The sequence below is a fragment of the Meriones unguiculatus genome, chromosome 7 (genome assembly GCF_030254825.1).
Source record: "Meriones unguiculatus strain TT.TT164.6M chromosome 7, Bangor_MerUng_6.1, whole genome shotgun sequence".
Lineage (NCBI taxonomy): Eukaryota > Metazoa > Chordata > Mammalia > Rodentia > Muridae > Meriones > Meriones unguiculatus.
This window is the reverse complement of record NC_083355.1, coordinates 90227157-90235711: the sequence shown is the minus strand read 5'-3', so window position 1 is coordinate 90235711 and position 8555 is coordinate 90227157.

The window sequence follows — 8555 nt, the reverse complement described above, 5'->3', positions numbered from 1 at the left end:
GCGGATCCAGGCCACTGAGCAGGCTGCTAAGCCTTCCCTCTAGAGGGAGCGGTGTCCGCAACCCCGGGGCAAGAGGAGAAAGGCCAAGCCTTCCTTCACCCAGAGCGCCCCAGGTGATAGCTGAGCATGCGGTGTTAAAGTGCTGATTCCAGCAGCTCAAAACAAAGTCCAGGCAGGAAAAGATCACACAGATACCCATGTGCAGCCTTTGGTCTACGTGGAGGGCTGAATGTGATTGTGCTTTAACTCCAGGGACACCAGGGCTACACCCAAGTTTGCTATGCTTTGGATGCTGTGCCTCCCTAAAATTCTGATTTCCACACTCAGTCATGGCCCTAGGAAGTGGGAAGTGACTAGATTAAGGAGGCAAAGTACTCACGATGGGATGCGTGTCCTTCTAAAGGGGGCTCAAGAGAGACTCCATGTGAGGCTGCCTATGAGGAGTGGGGTCTTGGCAAGACACTGGACTTTCTGACACCATGATCTTGAGCTTCCCAGCCTCTAGGATAAGTTTCGTCATTTACAGGCCACCCAATCTTTTTTTGTTACAGCAGCCTGCACAGACTGAGACAGTCTATTCCAAATACTGCTGAGACAGGCCTCTGGAGGAGGTAAAAAGAGCTTTGGTCTGCTAGGTCCAGGAAAGGAACACACACAGACCAGAAACTGTTGTTGCTCGGGGACAGCGATTCTTAACTTCTGGGTCATGACCCCTTTGTAGGAGTCAAACGACCCTTTTACAGAGGTTGCCTAAGACCATAGGAAAACAGATATTTACATTACAGTGATAGTGACTGTTGGGGAAAGGTCTATAAGGAAGCAGCCAGAGAGAAGATATTGGCATTGAGATACCATGGCTGGAACAGTCTGAGGAGTAGAGTTGTGACAGCCATTTCCCCTCTTTGGGTCAGCAGAAAGGACTCTGGAGAGAAGTAGATCTCACATCCTGTCTCTAGTTAGCTTCTGACTCTTACAGACATAGGCACAGAGTTGAGTCCTCTCGATTCAGGCAGCTTTGGGCAAGGAGCTGAGCAGATCAAGGTACATGTATTGACCATGACTGCATTTCAGTCCCTGAAGTCACCTAAGTCAAAAGCCCTCTGGGAAAAGAGGACAAACTCGTCTTCCATGGAACCCCTTGAGATGAAATGCCCGAGGCTCAAGCTGTTCTAAACCCATTCTTTAGAGGCCTAGGAATCTAGGATGGAATTGCATGATTCTCACATGCTCTGGGGAGAGGGGAATATGCCCCAGTCTCAACTTTCAACTCATACTCTTGGCCAGCACAGCACTGATTGGATCTGTACCATATAGGTAGCTGTGTTGCCGAGGGGGAAAAAAGGCAATGCAGCAATTTGAAACCGTCTTTGGGCTAGATAGTGGGAGAGGCACAGGCGTGTCTCCTGAGACCGCAGAAGGCGGCACGATAATGAGATGGCCCCTGAATTTCAGACAGCTGCCTATGGATCAAGTCCGTTCCTAGCTCTCTCCAAAGGCATGCAGTCTCCATCAGGGTTTCCTTCTTTGGGTTTCTCTTAAGTAGAGCAGCAGGACACAGGGCACGCCAGCCATCACCAGGGGAGGTGACTGGGTCCTCTCCTGCAGTGCTCACTGGCCTGCCCACCCCCCATTCTGGCCTACTCCGATGCTCTGTTGTCACAGATTCCTGGTAAGACACGGCCCCGGCAGAGCCAGAACAAAAGTGTGTCCCCAAGGTGGGTGGGTTGAGAATGTTCTCTGGCTAAACTTTAGGTAATTAGCATTGTTAATGCTCGTTCTGTGATATTACAGCTGTGAGCCTCATTAAAGTGTTCTCCGGGGGGAAGCCAGTAAGACTCAGGTGTCAGCCCCGCTCTTGCTGTAAAGCAGAGCCTACTGCTTCAAGCCTCCATTTGGAAGCCTAGCTCCTTCCCATCTCCTCTACAGAGCCTGTCTCCCGTCTGCTGGCATCTGGGCTGGGGCCTTGCTTCTCTCAGCTGGGATTCTCTCCTTCCCACTCTTTCTCTACTGGAGAAGTTCTGTCACCTGTACCCCTCCCTGTTGAAAGAAGAATGCCCACAGTGGAGAGCGAGCACCATGGCTGCCAGTAGTCCTTGCTGGCTCTCACAAACGGTGAAGAGAAAGGATTCTCTGCTCTGAGCAGGGGTCTGAGTCTGTCCTCTGTCCTTCTGTCCTGTCAGGGTATTGTTTCCAGGGCTTTTTACCCCTCCTCTCCCTCCCAGAAAAAATCCAGGGTCTGGCATCCCCAACTCCTGGCTGGATTTCCTGGCCCTGACTGGCATCTGCTGTACTGGCCCCTCCCTAGAAAGAAACCCGATTCCCATCGGCTTTAATTTCTGGGATTCATGATTTCTGGGGTGGGAATCAGGGGGCAGACTATTTGTAAAACAGAGAAATATGAGACGTTCTTCAAACCCCTTGAAACCTGGAGGCAAATAATGACTGTCCCTCTGGGGACTAAACATAGGCACAACCCAAAACAGAGATGGAAAACACAATACAGGTACCCTCTGGACTCTGGAGCATAGAGAAGGGGCTGCTCTGGGCTGTCCAGATCCTTGGTTGTCTCCCTTTTCTGCTTCTCTCAAATCCCCAGGTCCTTTGTGTCCATGGGGATGCTGGAAAAAGGTCTTTCATGCTGTTTTTGAAGCTCATTCCTTGGCAGATTTAGAGGATACAGAGAGCTCAGTATCAGTGTTAAAACCCTTCAGTGGAAGCCATGGGCCCGATGAGGGGAATCGCGTGTACATGGGTGGCTTTAATTTGGTATAGATGGTCAGACTTGCAGTCCCATAGAGATGGGAAGAGAGTTTATACACAAAGGACCTCATGAGCAGGTGCCATAAGGTGAGACATTGAGGTTGTGTAGGCTTTGGCATCAGGGATTTGGATTTCTGAGTAGAGGAGCTGATATGATCAAAGGTCCCTGTTTTTTTTTGTTTTTTTTTTTTTTTTGTTTTTTTTTCTGGTGATGTTGGGCTGGGCTTGTCAGGACCTGTGTCTTAGACACTGAGAAACTAGGCCATGCTCCAGGTGGAGGGCAAAGTCTCCTGTGGCACCCTGGCTGCCCCATGACTGCACAGAGGAGTGCCCTCTGCAGCTAAGAGCCAATGTCCGTCAGGGGCATCTCAGAGTCTAACCTGTGAAAAAGATGCCTGAGATCTTCTAGCAACTCGCCTGCCATTTTGTTTGCTGTGTGGGCTTGGACCCTGTCCAGATGGAACTCTCCCTTCCCCACCACTATGCATTCTCTTGAAAGATAATTCCTTCAGCCATCCCCAGCTCCTTAACCCTTCCTCCTAATCCTTTTTCCGAAGTGCCTTAAAACCCTCATTTCCCAAAGCAAACCACCGGCAGCCTTCCATTCTGCCTTTTGTCTGTGTGTTTGAATTGCATTCCCTATCTAGAATGCCACCAAGCCCCCATGCTCCCGTTATCTCTCTCACACACACTCTTCCCACCTGAAAGCATCCTAAAGGCTCCCTCAGCCTGACTTCTGCAGAGGAGCCTCTTCTTGCTTGCCCATGGAGCAGCCCTGCCATGCTTAGAAGATCTCATGGTGTTCCCTGAACAATTTGTCTGGTTTTTTTTTTTTCAGCCCCCCCTCCATTGTCCTGGTACATGCACAGCAAATGGAACAATGGATGGATATATGAATACTTGAACAAGTGACTGAGCAATGAGTGGATGAAGGAGAAAAATCAGTGGAACTAAGGAGTGTTACTGAAGCACAGTTGGCCCCCGACATAGATGGAATAGACAGAATAGAATCAGGATAAAATCAAGAGTGGAGCTCCCCTCCCACGCTGGCCTGTGCTCAAGGGAGGGGCCCAGGCAACCAGGTTGGCTGGGAACCACCTGGGCAGGGGGCTGTATCCATCTCTCTCTCTCTCTCTCTCTCTCTCTCTCTCTCTCTCTCTCTCTCTCTCTCTGCTGGGTAACTCTTCATGTCCTGCTGAATTATTCAACAGGACCCATTTTAACTGGGCTACCCTGTGTTCCTGTGGAAAAAAAAACTCCACTGCACGATTAAAGAAATAATAAATTATGGAAACGATTTCCAGAACTCTGGAGGCGCAAAGGCCAGCTTTTCCCTTAAAGAAAGGAGCCAGAGCCAGATCGTGGTAGCTCATGCCTTTAATACAGGTTTCGGGAGACAGTGGCAGGTGGATCTCTGTGAGTTCGAGGCCAGCCTGGTATACAGAGCAAGTTTCAGGACAGCCAAGGCTACACAGAGAAAAACCCTGAAAAAAAGAAAAGCACCCTGAAAACAAATCCATTGTTAGCCCAGTCCCTCAACAGGCATCCACAGGTTAATTCTATTTATGGAGAGTACCTAAAAGTGCAGGGTTTAATGTGGCTGCTTTCCAAGCACCCTTTGATTTTAAAGCTTCTGAGTAAGGATCAGTGCTGGTTTTCTCCACCTGGATCCAATGTGGGTGGGGTTCCAGACGGCAGCTTCTGGGGTGATCTTTTCATTCTTTTTTTTGTATTGTGTCACAAAATTGTTAGCTTTCCTTTCGTTGTGCCATTTAAAAATATACACCGCACTCCCGTATGCTTTTAATTATATCTTGAGGCCAAAATTATTGCTCCAGGGAACACATTTCCAATTACATAATGGAAGTCAGAAAGAAAAAAAACTTTCAATTAGAAAAAAAAAATATTGGACTCTAATGCTTAGGAACCTATTTGTTTCTGAAGAGAGGCAGCTGAACGGCCTCACTCCTGCCCCAGTGCCCTCAGGGAGGCTGCTAACTGAGGGCATCTTTGGGGCTTGAGAACACTTGGAGGCCAAACCAAGGGAGGCCCATTCATAGGCTGGTGGCTGGCATTTGACGCCACTGCGTGACCCTCGGTTTCCTCACCAACTTGCACTTGGTATAGAATGCATAGTGCCGGCACACACCGGGTTTCCTCTCTTGACCTCCTCGACTGAGCTTGATTCTCAGACGAAGAGCGAAGAAGATTTCGCCCTCGACACTTAAGTTCCCTCAGGAAAGTCAGGGTGGCAGAACAGGGGAAGTGTGGGACCTTGGGGGGGAACAGAGAGACGTGGCTTTGTCTGTCTCTTAACTTTACTCACAGAAAGCATGGCACCTGCTTTCCAACTTGTATTTGTGGAAAGATCCGGTAGGGCGATTTAGGAAAGTTAGAGCTTCTGGCCCAGACCTGGCAAGCAACAGACCCCGGCTAAATAGTAACACCACCTCTTAAAGTATTTTTAACATTACATTTACTTATCTATTTGTTTTTGTTTGTGTCCCATGATGCAGGTATAGAAGCCAGAGGACAGCTTGCTGGAGTTGGTCCTCTCCTTCTTCCCTGTGTGTCGTGGGGATTGAACTCCTATCATCAGGCAAGTGCCTTTCCCCCCTGAGCCATCTTGCCAGCCAGCCAGTGACTCTTATTGTCAAGTTTGCCCACAGGCATCGAGTGTAACATGGGAAAGGCTACAGGAAAGTGGGATGTCCCACCAGAGTTCAGTGAGGAGAGGGATCCAGCTGGAGAGATGGAGAAGAACCACAGAGCAGAGGTGCTTTGGGGACTCACTTAGGAGGAGGTGGGGGACATTGTTCTGGTACCTATGTGGAGACAAGAAAGCGTAGGGGCCCAGGCTGGCCCATGGGTAGGAAAACTTTAGATGGTGAGGCTGGGAAGCATGAGTTGGGTTCCAGCCTAGATGGAACTAGGATGGACTAGCAACTTCAGCCAGAGTCAGCAGAGAGCCGTGGAAGGCTCCTGAATCTGGGAATGTTGGGAGCTGGGCTGAGAAAACTGGGTGTGAGAGGGGCTTGTTTAGGGGCTCCTGGCTCTCAGTCCAGAGGACTCTGCTGCCAGATGAAAACTTGAGGAAGCCGGACCTCCCTAGTCTAGCTAGCCAGATGCCTGAGGTATGTGCAGCTCCGTGCCCTCTAGGCCAGGGCCTCTTGGGGGTGAGTGTGTGGTGGAGAGGGCCCACAGAAATTTTGCTCTGCATCCTGTCTGCACAGGAACCCACTTCCCTTCTTCCTCTGCTGTCCTTTGCTCTCTTCCCTTCCTTTGCTTTTCTCCCTCTCTCTTACAATACTAGGGATTGATTCTAGAGCACGAGACGGGACAGGATCCTTGTGTAGCCACCCTGCAATCCACAGAATGGTCTCTGGAGTCCTTGAACTTGTCTCTAAAATTGTGTGTGATGTGTGTCTACCTGGCATTCATCAAAAGGGTTTTTACAACACCTCAGAAATCTTAAATGACAACAAACCCCTTGCCAATGCAGCCCTTCACTTGCTATGCGAGTAAACTGAGGTCTTGGGAGGGAAAGGGTTGGCTGGGTCCCTGCCAATCAGGGCAAAACAGAAGGGAGGAATGTCTGTCGGGAGAGCAGGGGGTCCTGGGAGCTGGCCCAGGGCTGGGAACAGAGAGGTGAAAGGAGGGAAGAAAGGAAAGCCCAGAAGTGCCTGGGGAGTAACCATCTGTGTGTTTTGAAGGAGCCTGTCCCCACTAGGATACCTGATCTTTCTCTGGGTATTGTTCACATATTTTCCCAGGGTCCAGTGGGCTGGACTGGCCGGGGAGCAGAGAGGGGCGTGACTATAGTAACAAGTTAACTGTGTGTGTGTGTGTGAGAGTTTGTATGTGTGTGCATGTGGCAGGCGTGGAGGTGTGGGGAGCAGGTAGATGGGCAGAAAGGGAAGCCAGGGGCACAGAGGTCGGGCTATCCCCCAGAAGAGAGTTTTCTCAAGACCTTATGGCAGGACAGGTGTGAATGGAGCCAACAGGCAGTTCCAGGACTATGAATTCGGTGGCTGAGTGTGTGTCAACCCACAGAACTCAGAGACTGGCTTTAGGGCTTGTTTGCTGTTCAAAGTAGTGCTAACACCACGTGTGGTTGTGCACACACGTTAAACCCAGTGTCTGGGAGACTGAAGCAGGCTTGTGGGTTTGAGGCCGGCTTGAACTACACCGAAAGCACAGGCCAGGCTGAGCTACGTAGCCAGGCATTGCTTTCAACCAACCAACCAACCAGCCAGCCAGCCAGCCAAACAAACAAAATATTAGTTTTCGCTCAACCCTCAGTAGCCAAGAGGCAATGCCTGGCTTTGAAAATTACAGATCAGACACCCAGATATATATTTTTTAAAGCTGCTCTGATGGCCTTGGGACTGCTAATGAATAATGAGTTTGGGGAGATAAGGATGATGCTGTAGCATTCGAATCAGCTGAGTGCCAACACTTGTATTGACAGCCACCCCTGCTAAGGTTTTTCTTTCTTTCTTTCTTTCTTTCTTTCTTTCTTTCTTTCTTTCTTTCTTTCTTTCTTTCTTTCTTTCTTTCTTTCTTTCTTTCTTTTTTCTCTTTCTTTCTTTCTTTCTTTCTTTCTTTCTTTCTTTCTTTCTTTCTTTCTTTCTTTCTTTCTTTTTCTGGAGAGTCCCAAGACTAAACCATGATGGATTCTAATTCTCCCATCCCTTTGGCTCAGAATTTTATAGAGAGAAAACAGGTCCAGACTTGGGACTCCTGTTGCTGAGCTAGGTCAGGTCTCAGTTTAGGCTTTTTTTTTTTTTTAATCTCCCAGGCTAACAGTCTAGTTTCCTCTTTCCCTTATCCACCACCACCCTACACCCCAAAGGGGAAGGATTTTTTTCCAGGCCAGGAAAAGGGACATAGGGGGAAGCTTCCAGAAAGGGTGCCAGCCCTCCTGTAGCTAGAATCCTAGACAGCTCCCTGCTCTAGCCCAGCTGAAAATCTGCCTGAGGAGTGGGGCGGGAGGGAGGCTTCATCTCTTGGCTGCGGTGGGTGACATCTGTGCAGCTCCAGCCCTGTGGCTTGGGATGACTGTCCTTGTCAGCTGGGAGGGAAGCTTTGGGAAGCCTGGCTCTCTGTCTCCCAAGGCTGAGCGGATGGATAAAAGCAGCCTTCCCCCGCCAAGGCCTGCTGAGCTGGGTACCCTAAGCCTTGGTGGATTCTGGACAGCTGTGGAAGGCCTCATTTGCATATATGCAAATAGTGCCCGGCTCATCTCTTTCCCAGTACCATCCAGGCAGATCCAGGTGCTGTTGGAAGAGTTCCAGATCCTGCTCTGAAATTAGCCTCTTGAATGGGCATTTCAGTCTCCCAGTGTGAAGATTCCTTTTCACTTCTTCGGAGACTGGGGGTCTCTTCGCAGTCCCCAGTTCCACCCCGTACCTTAAATTCTCAGACTATTGGAATTGGAATTGGCAGTGGAGGCAACAGAACAAACAGATCGAGAGACAATTAGGGGTGGAGGGTAGAATTTACCCAAGCATTTGGAGGTTCTAGGTGCTGGCTGTGCCATCATTGTATAGTACCTAGATGAGGCCCCTGACCTCATGCAATGACCCCCCCCCGACCATGAGGTAAAAAGAGAGATGCTGGAGGTCTCCCTGACTGCAAATGTGTGTGCACACCTGTGTTTGGGGCTTTAGTGGATAGCAGATACCACCCCCACCGCCAGGGCCACCAAACTGAACCGGGAGGGCATGCTAGGCAGCACACAGAGTGGCCCCGGGGCAGCTTTTTAGTGGGAATGAGACAGTTTGAGGAGGGGA